This window comes from Anser brachyrhynchus (genome assembly GCF_964034855.1).
Source record: "Anser brachyrhynchus genome assembly, chromosome: 4".
Taxonomy (NCBI): domain Eukaryota; kingdom Metazoa; phylum Chordata; class Aves; order Anseriformes; family Anatidae; genus Anser; species Anser brachyrhynchus.
The window spans coordinates 13,020,023-13,037,099 of record NC_137698.1 but is presented as its reverse complement, the minus strand read 5'-3'; the positions used below and the strand labels follow the sequence as shown (position 1 = coordinate 13,037,099).

Below are 17,077 nucleotides of genomic sequence, written 5' to 3'. Positions count from 1 at the left end.
AGATCAGGGAACGCTGGAGGATCTCAGCACCTACAGAAACGAGGACATATTCACATGCATCCCAAGTGGAGACTCGAGTGTCTGATAAAGTGCTGGTGAGGATGCTGACAAAGACTTGTGAAGGTAGACACAACCCTAGGAAATGACGCAGTCAGATGCCAGCATGCCTTGCCTGGGACAGTTACGTTCCTACAAATAACCCAGGGCACAATGAACCGCTATAAACAACACGTTTCCCAGCTCCGTAATACAGACATCTGAAAGCATGGCCTATAGATATAGCAGAGACTGAAGTGTGTATATACATGCAAAATTTGGCAACATGGTACATTTCGAGTATTCACATCCCAGCAGGAGTGCATCTGTCGAAAAAGAAAGGGGCCAGCAGGGAAGAACGAGTAGTCCATATGAGTTACAGTAAAATCTCTTCAAAGCTTCAATGCTTACCACGTACATCCCACTCTGGTAAGCAGCCTCATGTAAAGTGGCAGGAAAACACTTGTTTACTTTGCAGGGCTGTCCTGGTGGCTCAGCATTCTCCCAACCGACACATTAATGCTGTGATGCCTAGCTCTCAGAGCAGTATCATCACCTCCTACAAAATAATAATTCTTGAGTTGTTTTTCCAACACTCTCTTGTGATGTGCAGGAATGCTCCAAGGAATAAGAAGTTTTGTCAAAACCACCCCAATCAGAGCATTGAGCTGTTTCTACAACCAACAAGCAATATAATTGTTTTCTTCTTTTTAAAAGCATAACAAGCCTTGTGCCCATCCTCCATATTTTAGCTTTTCCCTGATCCATTCTTTCTCCTCGAATTTCATTTCTTTCGCTGGTCTTCAGCCTATCCTTTATACTATGCCACGCATGAAACAGTTTCCTAGTCAATCTACACCAGTCCCAACACTATTAGTATCAAAATTTGCAATAATAAATCAGCAACTCCCAGGACTACTCCATTTACAAAGACTGCACTCTCCTGTGTGCATCTCATTTACTCGTATTGATGATGCAGACACTCATGCTCTGAATGCGAAAAGCCCTCAGAGCAGCATCATGCTCCCTAATTGACGTGCTGACCGAGGCTACAGGTCACGCATTTTGCTCTCCAGCGCTGGCCAATAATTCAGTCCATCTGCTTTTATACCTTTATCTCTTTTTTCTAGAGAGCCTGTTTCCATGACTCTTGCTTCAAAGAGTAACGGTAACAAATTTGCTTCCATGCTTCTGAACCTTCTGCTAGCAAACTGAGAAAGTGTATCTAATTAGACAGCAGCAGCTAAATGGGTTCATATCGCATATCATTTAATGAATTGAAAAGGAAGAGGCGATCGGGAGAATGCAACAGCAGACAGCCTTACGAAAACCTTATAAAGATCTTCAGCTAAGATCTCCCACTGCATGCTTCGCTGGGAAAACAATCTGCGGTTTCACCAGGCGGAGCAGATACCTTAAGGACCACAGCCCTGGGATTGTGAAGCGTGCAGACACCCAGCTTGTCAGCTGGCAGCCTCCATGCATCTTCACCTAAAAACCTGCTCGCGTTTCCCTCCCGACCAGTAAAGGGCATTGGCTTTTTTTTTTTTTTTTCCATGCTCGTGGGCAGGGCGATTCATTTTCTGCTGAGGGAGCAAAAGTCTCTTCTGCAATTAATGCCAGGAGGCATCAGCTGAGCACCTCCACTGCATCGCCCCGGCTGCACACCCTGGTGGCATCCCAACCTGGGGGATGCACGGCCGCTGAGCGCCAGCTGCAGCAAACAAAGGGCAGGGGACAGACCCAGCCCCTGCCACGCGTGGCCTCGAATGCCCCAGGGGACAAGTTTCCTGAGCTGAGAAATCGCTCCACAATTTCCAGAGGGCACCAGGAAACCAAGTAACCCAAATTTTGAGCGTAATCGATATGCACCGTCACTCAGCTTGCTCTGGAATTAAATGCAAAATTAAACATATCCTCTCCTAACGGCCCCCTGAAGAAAAGGGAATTCATATTTTATTGAATAACAGAATCACACAGACGTCGTGGGCCAATCCTAGCTTTGTAAGAACTTCAGTCCCTTTGGAAACAGACACACAAGAGATCTGTGTCAGCTCTATTTCTGCTGGCAGGTACAAACACAACAGTCACTGTGTAGCAAACCACACTAAATAAAGGAAAAGTACTCCTAACGATCTGGAGCAGCCTCCACCACAACAAGGGGATTGTAACCCTTCTGCTAATGCCGCGCCTCCTGCAACCCGAGAGCAGTTGTTTTACCTCTAGAAAAATACCGCTTTACAGTAGAGCCCTAATCTGAACTTTGTCACCCACCGTCAGCACGGGCACGCAGATTTTCTCTCTTCCTGGTCTGGTATTCTTAAGTGACGACTGTAGGCTTTCTGACAGCAGCCTCTTTAACCTGCAACACCTGGTTTACCCCATAAAACTCAGTGGAAGGATTTTTCCTAATGAATACACAGTAGAAGCCTGTTCATATCGCAAACCCCTGGAAATTATGATAAATGAGCTCTACAAGGCACACACTACTACTCAATACCAAGCAAGCAGTATTGGCTGCAATCTTTAAGAGACGGCATTCCACAACAAAAAGAAATGTATTTATTTTTAACTCCAATGAACTTTTTTTATTTTTTTTTCCCAGCTTTGAAAATCTTGGTCTAGCACCCTGGAATAATCCATGCCACACACAATACAGAAAGAAGCTGCAACTAGCATGCTAGCAGACCACCTTTCTGCCTTATAGCAAGACATAGATGGCATTTTCACCCTTTTTCCTGCATCTCAGCCTCCTCCTAAGCAGCTAGCTGCCTGGAGAGTGGAAATGCTAATACCTCCCAATGAGTAATCTAAACAGGAAAGTAAATACAACAGACCTCCGTTGTTTTGGCTAAAGCTGCGAATACTACAGCGACAAGGACACAACAAGCCATTTCTTTTGGCCATATAAAAATCGTTTTAACTACAGCAGGGAAGAATCACACGCCTATCAGGAAAGGAGAGAGAAAGAGAGGCTCCCTTCCTACCTTGCAATCCCTCCTGCAAAAACAAACATCTGCCTATCTATAGGGAAAAGGGTGAAAAAAACAAGTAAATGCATGGCTGGGGGGGGGACAATGATGACGACTATGCTGCTCCTATGGACAACTCTGGACACAAGCCTGCTGATCAGACACAGACCTCAAAAGCTAAGGTACCCAGGACACATTTCTGGGGCACTGTACCTCAGTCTTCATTAGCAATAAAGGCACCAGCGTGAGCAAGGCTCCTTAGACTAGGAGACAGGAAAGGACTGCTCTCCGGCTCATGGCAGGGAGCAATCATCAGGCTTACAAGCATATTTCCAAGTTAAACAATCAAAAAATGATTGCAAGGGAAAAGCAAATAAATAATTAAGCAAGCAAATAACTCAAACAAAGAAGGGGGGGAACGCAATTCTCTTCCTCCACCCATACATACTGATCCCTCTTACTCAAAGAAATCTCTCTGCTGAATACCAGCCCTACTGTTACAGCCAGCAAACACAATCTTACAGGCAGGAGGTGAGAAGCACTAACGTTCTTAACATCTCTAGCAAGGCATCTCTCTACCTGAAGCCTATGTTTCCCTCTCTGGCTGTAAGGCAAACAGAGGCTCGCGCCTACCTGTAACCCAGGGAAGCTGGGCTGGATGCAGACCTCTGCCCTACCCCACGTCCACACACACACAGCCCCTGATGCACCCCAAATTCAGCAACATCCCTGCCCGTGGCCCCTGCCCACCCACCGCCTCCTGCCATCCAGGAAAGCGGGTGCTTCTTGAGGCACCCTTCACCAATTAAACAGAAACATACATCCACGAAGGGGTGAGCGACCAAGCAGCCAGGAAAACTCGGGAATTTCTCAGGATAACGGCAGCACCAGCCCAACGTGTTGGTGCCTTTCATAGAGAAAGGGAAGGGAGAGGGCAGGAACAAAACCTATCGGGGCTCTTCTGTCTACCCGCCACCCTAGCTGTCCACAGCCATCCCTTCCGAACCCGGCTGGAGCCAAGAGGAGCCAAGAGGCATTTCGCAGCTAGTGGCACCCCCCGGTCCCCGCTGTGCCCTCCAGCATGCAGACCCAGAGGTGTTCCCTCGTTACCTGGAGGACGCAGCCCCCCGCACCTCTCCTGGAGGCAACTATCCTTATTATGAAACCATTCGATCCAAGCGCGTGCCCAGGGCAGCCGGCACCCTTCAGCCCAGCGCAGCCAGGCGGGTTGGCGGGGCTGGGCTCGGGTGTGATTCACGGCCAGGCGAGGGCTGCTGCTGAGCATCGATCCGTAGGGTGGTTAGTTACCTTTAGTCACCTCCGGCTCCCGAGATGCAAGTCCCCATCGGCTCCTCAACAACCTGCAGCAGGGAGCCGCTGCCACAATCCATCCATTAAAAAACGGGGGGGGGGGGGGAGTAGGGGGGGGCAGGAAGCAGACCTGGCCACAGTACCGAAGCCCCCCAGACAGGAGGAAGGGAACACGAGAAGCAAGGACTGTCGCCCAAGGAAGGAAAAATGGAAAAAATTAGAAGGAAAAAAAAAATAAAAGCTAAGAAGAAAAAGTCTCTCCTTTAGAGCCTCGTTCTTCTGCAACGCTGGCTCCCTCCCGGAGGACGGAGGGTGCGTGGGGATGGGGGAGGCGATCGCTGCCTCCTCTCCGCCGTCGTCGCCGACCCCCTGGGACCGCAGCCCGGCTTTTACCTCCTCCAGGTGGGCAACTTCAGGGCAACGACACGGCCCCGGAGCCGGCACCAGCGGCCAGGCGAGTCGTATGCGGCACAGTCATTGCCTGTGTTGCTGCTGCTGCTTGCTGCTGCTGCTGGGGAAGAACAGCCGCTGCCGGAGAGAGAGAGAGAGACCACCAAAAAAAAAAAAAAAAAAAAAAAAAAAGGGCAAGAAATCTTCCACCATCCCCCTTTTTCTCTTCCTCCTCCAGCACCAGCCGCTCTTCGCATCCGCTACCCTGCCCCCGGCCTCTCGCTCCGCCGGGGCTCGGGGACGACACAAAGGCGGCCGTGCAGAGGGGGGCGGGTGGCCCTCAGCCCCCCGGGCCCCGCCGGCACCCCGAATCCTTCCTCCTCCTCTTCCTCCTCCTCCTCCTCCCGCTGCGGACACCGCCAGCCCCGGAGCGGCTCGGCTCTGCTCGGCGGGCGTGCCTAGCGGGCGCGGGGGGGGCCCATGGCCGCGGGCGGCCCCGTGCACACTCACACACACTCGCACACACACAAGCACGCACACGGCTATGGGGGGGGGGGGGGGGGCCGGGAACCGCAGCACCCGCAGCAGCGGGGCCCGGGAGGCGGCGCGGCGCTGCTGCCCTGCCCGGCGGCGGCCGCACGGAGCCGGGCGGGCGGCGAGCCGAGGGGCGGGGGAGCGGCGAGGGCCCGGATCTGGGTTGCGCGGACGCGGGCTCCACCTAGCAGCCGGCCCGCACCGCGCCGAGCCCGGCCGAGCCGAGCCACGACGACCCCCGCCCAGCGGAGGGCCATCGCCCGCTGGATTCCCCGCCTGCCCATTGGCTGCTCAGCCCGTTGATCCCCTCCCAAGCGGCCAATTGCAGCCGGGATGTCGGGATCAGGCTGCTCCAGGATGGATTCCCCGCCTCCGGATTGGCCACACTGCAGTCCCTCTGCGAGCAGCCGCACGCAGCCAGACACCTGGGCACCAACCTTCTCCTTTCTGCCCTACCTAGGGAGAGCTCCCCAGCCCCACTCCAGGTCCCCAGCAGGTGGAAAATCATAGAATCATGGAAACACAGGGTTGGAAAGGACCTACAAGATCATCTATTCCAACCGTCCTCCTATTGCCAATACTGCCCACTGAGCTACTAAATCATATCTCGTAGCACCTTGTCCAGGCACTCCTTGAACACCACGAGGGACGGTGACTCCACCACCTCCCCAGGCAGGCCGTTCCAGTGCCTGACCACTCTTTGAGAGGAAAGGTTTTCCTGAAATCTAATCAAAATCTCCCCAGGAACAACTTGAGGCCATTCCCTCTAGTCCTATCACTGGTTACCTGTGAGAAGAGGCCGACCTCCGGCTCCCCACACCTTCCTTTCAGGTAGTTGCAGAGAGCAATGAGGTCTCCCCTGAGCCTCCTCTTCTCCAGACCAAACAACCCCAGCTCCCTCAGCCACTCCTCACACGATTTGTGCTCCAGGCCCTTCACCAGCTTCGTAGCCCTTCTCTGGGCACGCTCCAGGGCCTCGATGTCCTTCTTGTAGTGAGGGGCCCAAAGCTGAACACAGTGCTCGAGGTGCGGCCTCACCAGAGCAGAGCACAGGGGGACGATCACCTCCCTGCTCCTGCTGGCTGCACTATTCCTGATACAAGCCAGGATGCCGCTGGCCTTCTTGGCCACCTGGGCACACTGCCGGCTCATGTTCAGGTGAGCATCAATCAGCACTCCCCGGTCCCTTTCGTCTTCACAGTCTTCTAGCCAGTGTACCCCAAGCCTATAGCACTGTATGGAGTTGTTGTGGCCAAAGTGCAGGACCCGGCACTTGGCCTTGTTAAACCTCATCCCATTCGCCTCAGCCCAGCAGTCCAGCCTATCCAGATCCCTCTGAAGGGCCACCCTACCGTCAGGCAGATTGACACTACCTCCCAGCTTGGTGTCATCTGCAAACTTACTGAGGATACACTCTATCCCCTCATCTAGGTCATCAATAAAGATATTAAACAAGATAGTCCCCAAATCCCCTGTTTCCCTCCCCAAATGTGAATCCCCTGCTCTCCGGAGAGCCAGGGACAGTCTGGGCAAGGGACAAGAACTCTGTTTTGCTTTACAGTGTGAACAGTTTTTTTCAGTGCTAAGAGCAGGCCTCTAGAAATAAAGGTGCTTGGTTGAAACATAATAAATATTTTCCTCCCTGACCTCATTGTCCATTTGCCTTTAGTTTTGGAGAGAAAGACACAAACCAAATCAGATTCAGTCTCACAACAAAACACAGGGTGGCCACGTGGGTGGCCATGCTGAATTACCCAAAGATGTGCACCCACCACCAACGTGGGCTGGTGCCTAAGTGCTGACACAAGCAACGCACCATACTTTTTAGCAGTGACCACAACTGTCTGCTTAGATACTGTATTGCTGGCTTTAAATATATAAAAATCGTAGTCCAGAGAGCTGGAGAGGCCCAAAAGCGGCCACCTAGTCCATGCAACTGCCCCAGTGCAAGAACCAACACATTTATTATCCCAGCCACATGTTTCTTAAACAAAATCTTAAGGATCTCCAATGGCAGAGGCTGTGCAACCTTGCAGGACTGTCATTTTCAGTGGGATAGAGGAATTAATTCATCTCATTTGCTAGCTCAGACCACGAGTTAGAAGAATGCCAACACACGTTCCAATATGCATTGCTGGTTAGGTAGGCATGGAAGTGCGTATTTTATGTTAAGAAGTGATATTATGGAAGTATTAATGTGCTGTGGAAAATTAAGACTGATACACATAAACCCTCTGTTTTCTCACTAATAAAATCATGGCCCGTCTCACTGACACTGAAAAAATGAAGAAAAAAATGTCAACCATGTTGAAATTCAGGTAAAAAAATATCTAAAGTTACAACAGATCTGTCTCAAGAGTTTCCACTTCCAGTAGACCTGTGTGAAGTCATGTTAAAGAACACCTGGCCTCCCCCACAAGGCTGCAGAATAACCCCAAAAGTCCAAGCAAACAGGGCACAGCCTTCTGCAAATGTTTACTTTACGTAAAAGTAGGTTTTAAAACAATTAAAAGGCCCATTGTGTTTCAAGCTTTGCATTTGGCTCAGCAAAATTGTTCTCTCTAGTAGGAAAAGCACTCACTTCAGCCTTAGGGAATCTATTGCTCCATTCTCAGGCCTTCTTCCAGGGGCCACATGGAAAATAAATAAATAGAAATAAAAATAAAAATAATAATAATAAAAGAAAAAACACTTATCCCTTCAAAATTTGTATTGCTACCTCTGTTGGGGTACTCAGAGATATGAGATTCTCCAAAATATGATTACCTCTCTGATGATATTCACCACATCTGCTCTGGGAATGGAACGAAGCTGTACAAGTTGAAATTAGTTTTGCTATATATTTTTAAGCTCTGTTTTAATGGAGAGGTGAGAATGAAATCAGTGCTTAGTCAGCAAGTGAAAAAGACAAATTACCACCAGCATTATAGTCCTATTTTTTTTTTTTTACTTGTAGTATTACATATTATGAAGATGAAACAGAGACAACAACAAAACAAAGAATTTCAGGGCAAGTCAAGGAAGAGCTTCAGAAATTCACCAGCCTGTCACACTATGGTTGCATATTAAAAGTGTGATTTGGGCTTAATATTGCAATCAAGCCAGAAAAACTTATGAGACACAAAGGTCTTGTTGGGTCATGCCATTGTAGTCTCCTGTAGAGGCAACTGCAAGATTATTCCTTAAAGGATATTTTCTTGGTACTTTGTCCAGTGAAAACTGAAAGGTGTCCAGGGATGAGGTTTCTACCAATTCCCTTGAGTGATTACTCCCTCGTCTCATATATCTCACCATTTGGAAGATTTTCCTGCTGTTCAGTCTACATTTTCCGTTTCTTAATTTCATCCCATTACTTGTGGTTATGGCCCCAATTAATCAAAGTACTTCAGTGCATGCTTAAATTTAGGTATGTGCTTAAGCTCCGTTGAAATCACGTATGTCAGTGTTTTGCAGAACTGATGGATATGTCCATGTGTTTAAGTACTGTGCTGAACTGGGACCATGCATCATCTGAAATACTTATCCGTCTCTTACATATTTTTAAACCATTACCCTTCCTTTGCTTAATTATTGATTAGATAAGGTATATATTAAAGCTACCTAATTTCCTCTTGTATATCAGTCTTCCAAGCATCTGACATCTCTTCTTCTCTGAATCTGAATACCCTCAAGTTTGTGTTTTGTAAAAACAGGTAATGAGGTAGTGCAATATAACGTCGTATTCCATACGTGAAGAAGAGTTAGTTTTTGCTGTTGAAGGATATAACCTACCTGCACTGGCAACCCCAAACTGCATTGATTTGTTTTGCTGCTCTATCATTTTGTAAGACTCTCTATAATCTACTCCATTGTCACCCTAGCATACTCGGGTTTTTCCTCACACAGACAGATAGACCTTAGGCCTTCAAATTCAGTTTGGTGTTTTGCACTGGAAAACCTGTGCCAGATCCAAATTGCATCCTTAGAGGTTTCCAGAACTCTTTCTCACATGAAAAAAAAAAAAAAATCAAGTTAATGCTCTCCAGATGCATTATGTGAATGTGCTCACCCAATGTTTTGGGTTTCCAATCCATTTTCTTCTTCAGAAGTGTTTGTAAAGTACTCGTGGTATTTTTGGCAAATATAATAATTGATCCTTTCACCCTTCCCTACAAAAAATCATGAATAAAGACACGAAATACAGCATTTGTCATCGCATTGCCTCACCAGAACAGTCTTCACGTGAGAATGCCAACAAGTGAATAAAAGTCTGTTCCCTCAGTCTGCTCCCAATCCTGGTGACAGTGTTCATACCCAGAGCAATCTGAATTAACTGCAAGAGCCAGATCTCATTTCACAAAACAGGCTGAAGCGTGCTTTGCTCATATCCTGGTGCTGTCAGTGTGGCAGGTTCCCCTCAGCCACCAATTTTGCCATTCTTCTGAAGAAAGCAGTGAAGCAGTGAAAAAGTGCATGGGCTGCCCTGTCCCACCACTGCAGGCTGCTTGTTATTTCATTATCCCCCAGGTAGATGCAGAGCTTTAATAACTGTTTCATTATTTTACTGTGGATTAAAATTAGGTTCAATGGATTGTAATTGCCTGTGACTGATTTATTCTTCTCCCTTCCTTCCTTTCTTCTTCTTTCTTCCTTTCCTTCTTCCTTTCTTCCTTCCTTCCTTCTTTCTTTCTGAAGATCTGTGTCCCATTTACTTTCTGGCTTTCTCTCAGATTTTCATGAACTTCCATAAACAACTGTCACTGAGCCATTACATTCTGTAATGGATTACCTTACTCTCAGAGATGCATGTCATCTGCACAAGTTCATGGGTACACACTTATGCTTTTCAGGCTTTTTATTTTTTATTTATTTTTTAAGCCAGTTCTCCTGTACTAGATATGTTTTGCAATGCTTTCTTTACCTCATGATCAAGTATTATGTGGATTGCTTTTCACTTATTTTTCCAATGTGAAGTTTGTTATAACAAAAATACAACAACTGTAAATATATATATATATATGGCATGATACAAATAAAAAAAATGGGCTTCCTAACAGATCCTGCAAAACTCATCTCGTCCCTTGAGCAAGATTCTCATTTGCTACCTGCATCACCTTCCTCCCACAGACTTCATGCCAGCAGCTGTGCTGGGTGTGCGGAGCATGCCAAAGCCCTTTGCTTCCAACTCAGTCAAGAGCAGATGGTTCCCACCCCACCCTGCTTCTCCCTGCACATGCCTGGTAGCCCAGCACACAGCTTTGCTTCAGGATTATGGTATAAACCCTTTTCTGCCAGGTTAAATGAAAAGAGCAGGTTCTGGCTCTCTCCTCCTTCAGGAGGTGTGTTTTCCCTGCTGGAGTTGGTTTCCAGAAATGGGGGACCAGACGTGGGCCTCTTCTGAGGTCCTGCACTTCTAAATAGTAGCACACAAGTTGCCTGGGCATCAGGATACTGGTACCCCAATACCAGCCCTACATAAATCAATGGGAGTTTGACATTTGGGGCTAGCCTGGGTAGTCAGGCTGACCATTACTCTGCTGGCTCGTACGAAGACATGAAAGCCTCTTGGCAAGAGGAAGAAAAAAGCTACTGCACAGGGGCTTTTAATGTTCAAAACACTCATGCTAATAATGCTTTTTTACTTGCTATGTAGAGATGTCATGCCATACCATATAATTTGATTAAAGCATTTTAGTCTTTGCAGATTCAGTTTAACTGTTTTTAAAAGACATCTCCCATTTTAGTCATGAATTTTTGCTTTCATAGGAATCAAAAACAAGTCAGAGGTAAGACTTTTTCAGTACTTCAATGGTACATCTCTTGCATTATTGTTCACTTTTCTTTCTACAATAAGTGAAACTCTGGGGATGTGCAGTCATTAGTTTGTGGACAATTAGCACAAATTTTCCTTCTTTTTCAGTCCCTTCATGATACATACCTTCACCTTCATTTGAATACCATTTCTCTAGGCCCATGAACATTCTAAGTGAAGAGCAAGTTTGGGACCTCCTGGTGCAATTTAACAGCTACAAGTCTACGAGCCCTGATGACATGCATCCCAGGGTCCTGAAGGAATTGGCTGATGTAGTTGCCAAGCCTCTCTGCATCATATTTGAAAAGTCGTGGCATTCAGGTGAAGTCCCTAGTGACTGGGAAATGGAAACATCATTCATATTTTTAAAAAGGGCGGAAAGAAGGACCTGGGGAACTACTGATCAGTGAGCTCACCTCTGTGCCTAGAAAGATCATGGAAAAGATCCTCCCGGAAGCAATGTTAAGGCACGTGCAGGACAAGGAGGTGATCGGAGACAGGCAGCATGGCTTCACCAAGGGAAAATTGTGCCTGGCCAATCTGGTGGCCTTCTATGATGGAGTAACTGCACCAGTTGACAAGGGAAGACTGACTGATGTCATCTACTTGGGTTTCCGTAAGGCCTTTGACAAGGTCCCACATGACATCCTAATCTCTAAATTGGAAAGATATGGATTTGAAGGGTGGATCATCCAGTGGATAAGGAATTGGCTTGAAGGTCACACCCAAAGAGTAGTGGTCAATGCCTCTATGTCCAGGTGGAGGCCGGTGATGAGTGCTATCCCTCAGAGGTCTGTCTTGGGGCCGGTGATTTTCAATATCTTCATCAATGACATAGACGATGGGACTGAGTACATCCTCTGCATGTTTGCAGATGACACCAAGGTGAGTGGTGCAGTTGATACCAAAGAAGGAAAAAATGCCATTCGAAGAGACCTGGAGAAGCAGGCCCACGTGAACCTAATGAGGTTCAACAAGTCCAAGTGCAGGGTGCTGCACATGGGTCAGGGCAATCCCGGACAGGAGTACAGGCTGGGAGAACTCACTGAGAGCAGCCCTGCAGAGAAGGACTTGGGGGTTCTGGTGGATGAAAGGCTTAACATGAGCCAGCAGTGCGTGCTTGCAGCCCAGAAGGCCAACTGCATCCTGGGCTGCATCAGCAGAGGGGTGGCCAGCAGGTGGAGGGAGGGGATTGTTCCCCTCTACTCTGCCCTTGTGAGGCCCCACCTGGAATACAGAGTCCAGGTTTGGTGCCCCCAGCACAAGAAATATGTGGACCTGTTGGAGAGAGTCCAGAAGAGGGCTACAAAGATGATCAGAGGGCTGAAGCATCTCTCCTATGAGGAAAGGCTGAGAGAGCTGGGGATGTTCAGCCTGGAGAAGAGAAGGTTCAGGGAAGACCTTATTGCAACCTTTCAGTACTTGAAGGGGTCTTATAAAAAGATGGAGAGGGACTTTTTACTTGGGTAGATAATGATAGGACAAGGGGAAATGGTCTTAAACTAAAAGAGGATAGATTTATATTAGACATTAGGAGGAAATTCTTCACAGTAAGAGTAGCGAGGCACAGAAACAGGTTACCAAGAGAAGCTGTGGATGCCTCATCCCTGGAGGTGTTCAAGGCCAGGCTGGATATAACCTTGGCCAACCTGATCTAGTGGGTGGCATCCCTGCCTGTGGCAGGGGAGTTCGAATTAGATGATCTTTAATGTCTCTTCCAACCCAAGCCTCAGAAAGTACAACCAAAGAATGCCACATATTAATTAACAAATTCAATAAATAATTATTTTTGATTATTTGTAAGACATAATATCAAATAATACCTTTTCATTTAATAATAATTTTATTTAATAATAATAATTTATTTAATACTGGCACATCAGCCAGTTAAAGCAGGTTTGTAACAGCTTGGCACCATCAGAACAACACAAAGGACAGAAAGTGCCATGGAGCATCCAGTCCCTAATTTGCAGCTGATGTATTTCCTCTCACTCCATATCAGTAATCCCAAAGTCTTGCACTGTCGAAGATGGGTTCCTAGTCTCTCAGGGGAAGAGGTACTCCTTCTGTACTCCTCTTTCTGTAAGCAGTGGTGCTGTTTCTGTGCTTCTTGAAGGGGAGGCAGTAGGGACATAGGAAGAATTTCTAGCACAGATGCTCAGGGTAGGGTGCTGCCCCCAAAAGCATGACAGCTTGTTGAAGCAGATTACCATTCTTGATGTACGTACCGAGATCCACCTTGCTCACAAAGCCATTGCAACTGGGAAGGCCATGCAAACACACTGCAGAAAACTGGTGGTGACTGGTAGCTTGGACATGGATCACAAAATGGCTCTGCATAAGAATTATCTGAGCTGCTGACCCAAATCTGTCCATAGTTGAGGTAATAATGCAATTAGACACAAAAATCATTAATAATTTAGCTTAATTGAAACTCAACAATACCACGTTCCTGTAAGACTTTAGATGTTTGGAAAGCATGACCTACGTTGTTTCAGTATATAAATAATGTGGTAGAAAATAAAAATTGTCACTAGAACCAGTACTTAGAAAACTCATTTAGTCTTGTTTTTCATTAATTTGATCTCTGAAATTAAGTTTGACTCCTGAATTCACAGATCTGGCTCAGCATTTTTGAAGTGCTATACGCATTTTGGAAAAGGAAGGTAAAAGCCTCTCCTTGTGGGTGGAAAAGTTAGTCTGGAAGATGTAAATAACTGTTGTAAAAGAGGGGCTTTGATCTAGAAGCCATGCTAAAGCACATGGGTGTGCTGAGTACACTTCATCCAGGCTAAATGGAAAGAGCAATTAAATGCCCCTCCACGTAGTTATTGTTGAAACAACAGGAAGCAGAAATAGGAGAGGGAAAATAAGCCATGCAGCCAGAGAGGTTTCCCTGGGACTGGCAGCAGATTTGGAGGCCAAGGGTTTGATTGGTTGCAACTGCTGGTAAAAGTTGGAAAACTTCAGGGAAACTAGGAGAAACTCAAACAGCAAAAGCAGCAGCTGGGATTAAGAAGAAGAGTCAGAATGACTCTCAGGACCTGTGAAGGAGGTGGGCAGTAATTTCCAGGCTGCTTGTCAATTCATTCTTTTATGACATTAGAGAAAATAGGATGCTGTAAATGAACAGTACACCACCACCTATCTACTTGGCACTCATATTCCGTAGGAAAACAACATGTTAGTCTTAATCTATAGGATATTTGAAGCTATATGCTGTGTGCTGCACCTTAGCGTGACTCCATCAGCCAGGACCACGGAGCCTTTACATGCCACAAGAAACCAAAATCTCCCATGAAGAAGAGGAGGAAATCCACTCCTGGCATCCATCGCAGCATTAGCATGCAGGATGAATTATGCTGATGTCCAGAAGAATAAGGTTCCAGTTCACATTGCTTGCTGGGCTTTAGAGAAATTTGAGCTACTGGCAGGAATATTGTATTGCCCCTCAGGGACTGCTGGGCATGGTGCTTTTGCAGTACTTTTAGCCATGGATCCTATAATGCTTGTATCATCTGTAACCACTTATCTCACCTAGCTCCTGGTGAGCAGTATCAAGAGAAGATACGAAGGGAAAATGCTGCTCTTCTTGCAACACAGTGAGAGGATTTAAAGCCATTTGTGTAACAAAAGTAGGAAATGATCATAGCTAAGAAGTCAGTGTTTTAAAGGCTCTCTCTGAGGACTTCAACCGCAGTGATGTGAATTTAGTATGCATGGTATCAAAGACGAAACTCTAAACTGAATAGGAAATTAACTTTCTCACTTGGGGTTATGCTGCAGGGGTAAAGCGATCCTAATTTTTAAGGCGGCTAAATCAGGTTACAAAAAGAAAGAAATCAATATTGCAAGGGAAATTTTGGAAGATTTCAAATAATGAAACCAGGTAGACTAGTTTGTACCAAACAGTAGAGAAGCCCCCTTCAGTTAAACATACATAAAGTGAAGTCTTAGGCAGATACTTGGTGCATACAATTTGGTGAAGACAAACAAAACAAACAAAAGAATAGGTAAGACTGAGTCAAAACAAAACCAAAGTGATTATACATAAAATCATGGTTTTAAGAAATCAGTTGCTGTGTAAAGACAGGTGACTGATCTTTTTGGTCTCCTTCATGATCTTTTTGCCTTCTAGGTTCCATTTCAAAAATCAGTGGAATGATTTTTTAATAAGTTCACTTTTCTTTTAACTTGTATCAGCTGTCATTGAAATATGATTTTACCCCCTTCTGTACAGCTGATTGGCACATCTTTGTTTTGCACATTTATTTTATAAATCTTTTTATGTTTACTTTGATAGCGTCACAGGAAAATGATCCACAACAAATGGGAGATCTAATCTTCAGATAGTTAGTGTAGTGTGAGGTGATGAAAGAGAAAGCAAACCAAACACTGAGGAACAGAACAAACCCAAAGAGATTAACAACACATAGAAAGGCCAAGTGGACCCTCACTAGAGGGCTGTGTGAGATGCTGAGTGCCAGCATATTTGCCATTGCAAAGATACTGACACTGATAGTATAAATAGGGCAACTTCAGTGCTAGATGTTTATAAGTATGGTTATAGAAGAACCCAATTTGTTTTATGCTCATTAGAGCTGAGAAAGACTTGCTGAAACACATTCTAAAAGAGAAGGAAGAGCCAGCAAGATGTATCTAATACCTTGTATGAAGGCTAATAGGCTGGACTATAAAGTTTTATCTACTAGCACATTGAAAAAAAAAGGGGGGGGGGGGAAGGAGGGTGTGTGCACTTTCATGGACCTTTCAGTATCTAAATGGAAATCTGAGCTTGATTGATAACAGGAGCAGATTTCAAAAGAAATTTCAGGCACATCATCTCACCACAAGCCAACAGGACTTGTGCTCCTAAATCCCTTACACATTAATCCATACTACTTCGTAGCTATTAAATAAAATAAATATGTAGAAAGACTGTAGGTAGCCTGATATTAGCATGTATAGAATGTGTCATGGTAGCATCTCCTTGAGTTTGAACTCATCATTCAGTAACTTCGCCTGAGCAGCAGTGTTTATTATTCATAACACTGAAATCCGTCCCATCCCACTTCATTTTCTGAGCTGTACAATCAATAATTCAAGTACGCCTTTTAAGATTTCCAAATTAATCCAGACACCCTAATGTATAGGATGTACCACAAATAGATTAGTATACACAAGAGTTTCTCTGAAAAAAGGTGAGAGCAGAATAGTGACTTGAGGGATATGAATATTGCTATAATGAAGAGAAGTAGGCAGTACTTGGAATAATGTCCAAACTGCTTTCCAGATGTGGTACTTTTGGGGCCTGGTACCAGTACCAGGCCCCTGTAAACTGACCAGCAAATGGCTGGCTCCTATATCACCACACTCTTTCACTGGTCTCAGTCGACCCCCCAGATACCAGTAAACAGTGACAGAAGTTTCAAGTCTCATTTTCCAAATAAACTGCTACGTCAGTTTTGACTTTCATCCATATTTTGTGCTCTTCAGTATTACACATGAGGAATTGCAGTCTATGAAGACACCCAGATGGAGGAAAAAACAGAAGGAGCAAACTCCCGTTTCAACACTCAAACACTGAGCTATAAATAGGTTGGAGACGACATCAGTTCTGTGCTCAAAACAAAGCCTCAGCAGTTGCCAGCAGGTTCTTACCTCTCAAGAGCGCTCTGTTGATTCTGAAATCTGAGGACAGCCACAAAGATGAACTTGCTTCCCCAGAAAATGTGCCATTGAGCCCAGACCTTAGCTCACTTCAGCTGATGTATATTCACCAACGTGCACAGAGCATACATCTGTTTTTCTTTATCCAGGACACCTTTTTCCCCTGGTATATCCTACTCAGCCACAACTTGCTGATCTGTGCAGCAAGAGAACTGCACAGCTTGTTTCTCACCTGGTGCCACATGCCTGTTCACAATTATTTCATGGAGATGGATAGATACCCTGTATTTGGGAATGGAAATTCCCAAATCCATCAAATTTGATGGAAACAAAATATCCACTTTGTAGTGATCCGAGATAACCTAGATTTAAG

The 17,077-nt window shown here is 45.8% G+C and overlaps 2 protein-coding genes across 29 annotated transcripts in view; one reads left to right on the top strand and one right to left on the bottom strand.

Annotated features, from left to right (window-relative positions):
• Positions 1-5,561, bottom strand: part of ADGRL3 (adhesion G protein-coupled receptor L3) — a 535,523-nt gene extending 529,962 nt beyond the window's left edge. For 6 of the 28 annotated variants that reach the window (XM_080591832.1, XM_080591821.1, XM_080591810.1 and 3 more), the window contains exon 1: positions 4,317-5,559. The gene's annotated coding sequence lies outside the window, so the exon portion shown is untranslated. Of the gene's footprint in view, positions 1-4,118 lie in introns of all 28 variants that reach the window. The other 22 variants (XM_080591814.1, XM_080591835.1, XM_080591837.1 and 19 more) reach the window with 10 other exon arrangements.
• Positions 1-17,077, top strand: part of LOC308195067 (uncharacterized protein) — a 1,623,621-nt gene that overhangs the window by 1,003,526 nt on the left and 603,018 nt on the right. The window lies entirely within an intron of this gene.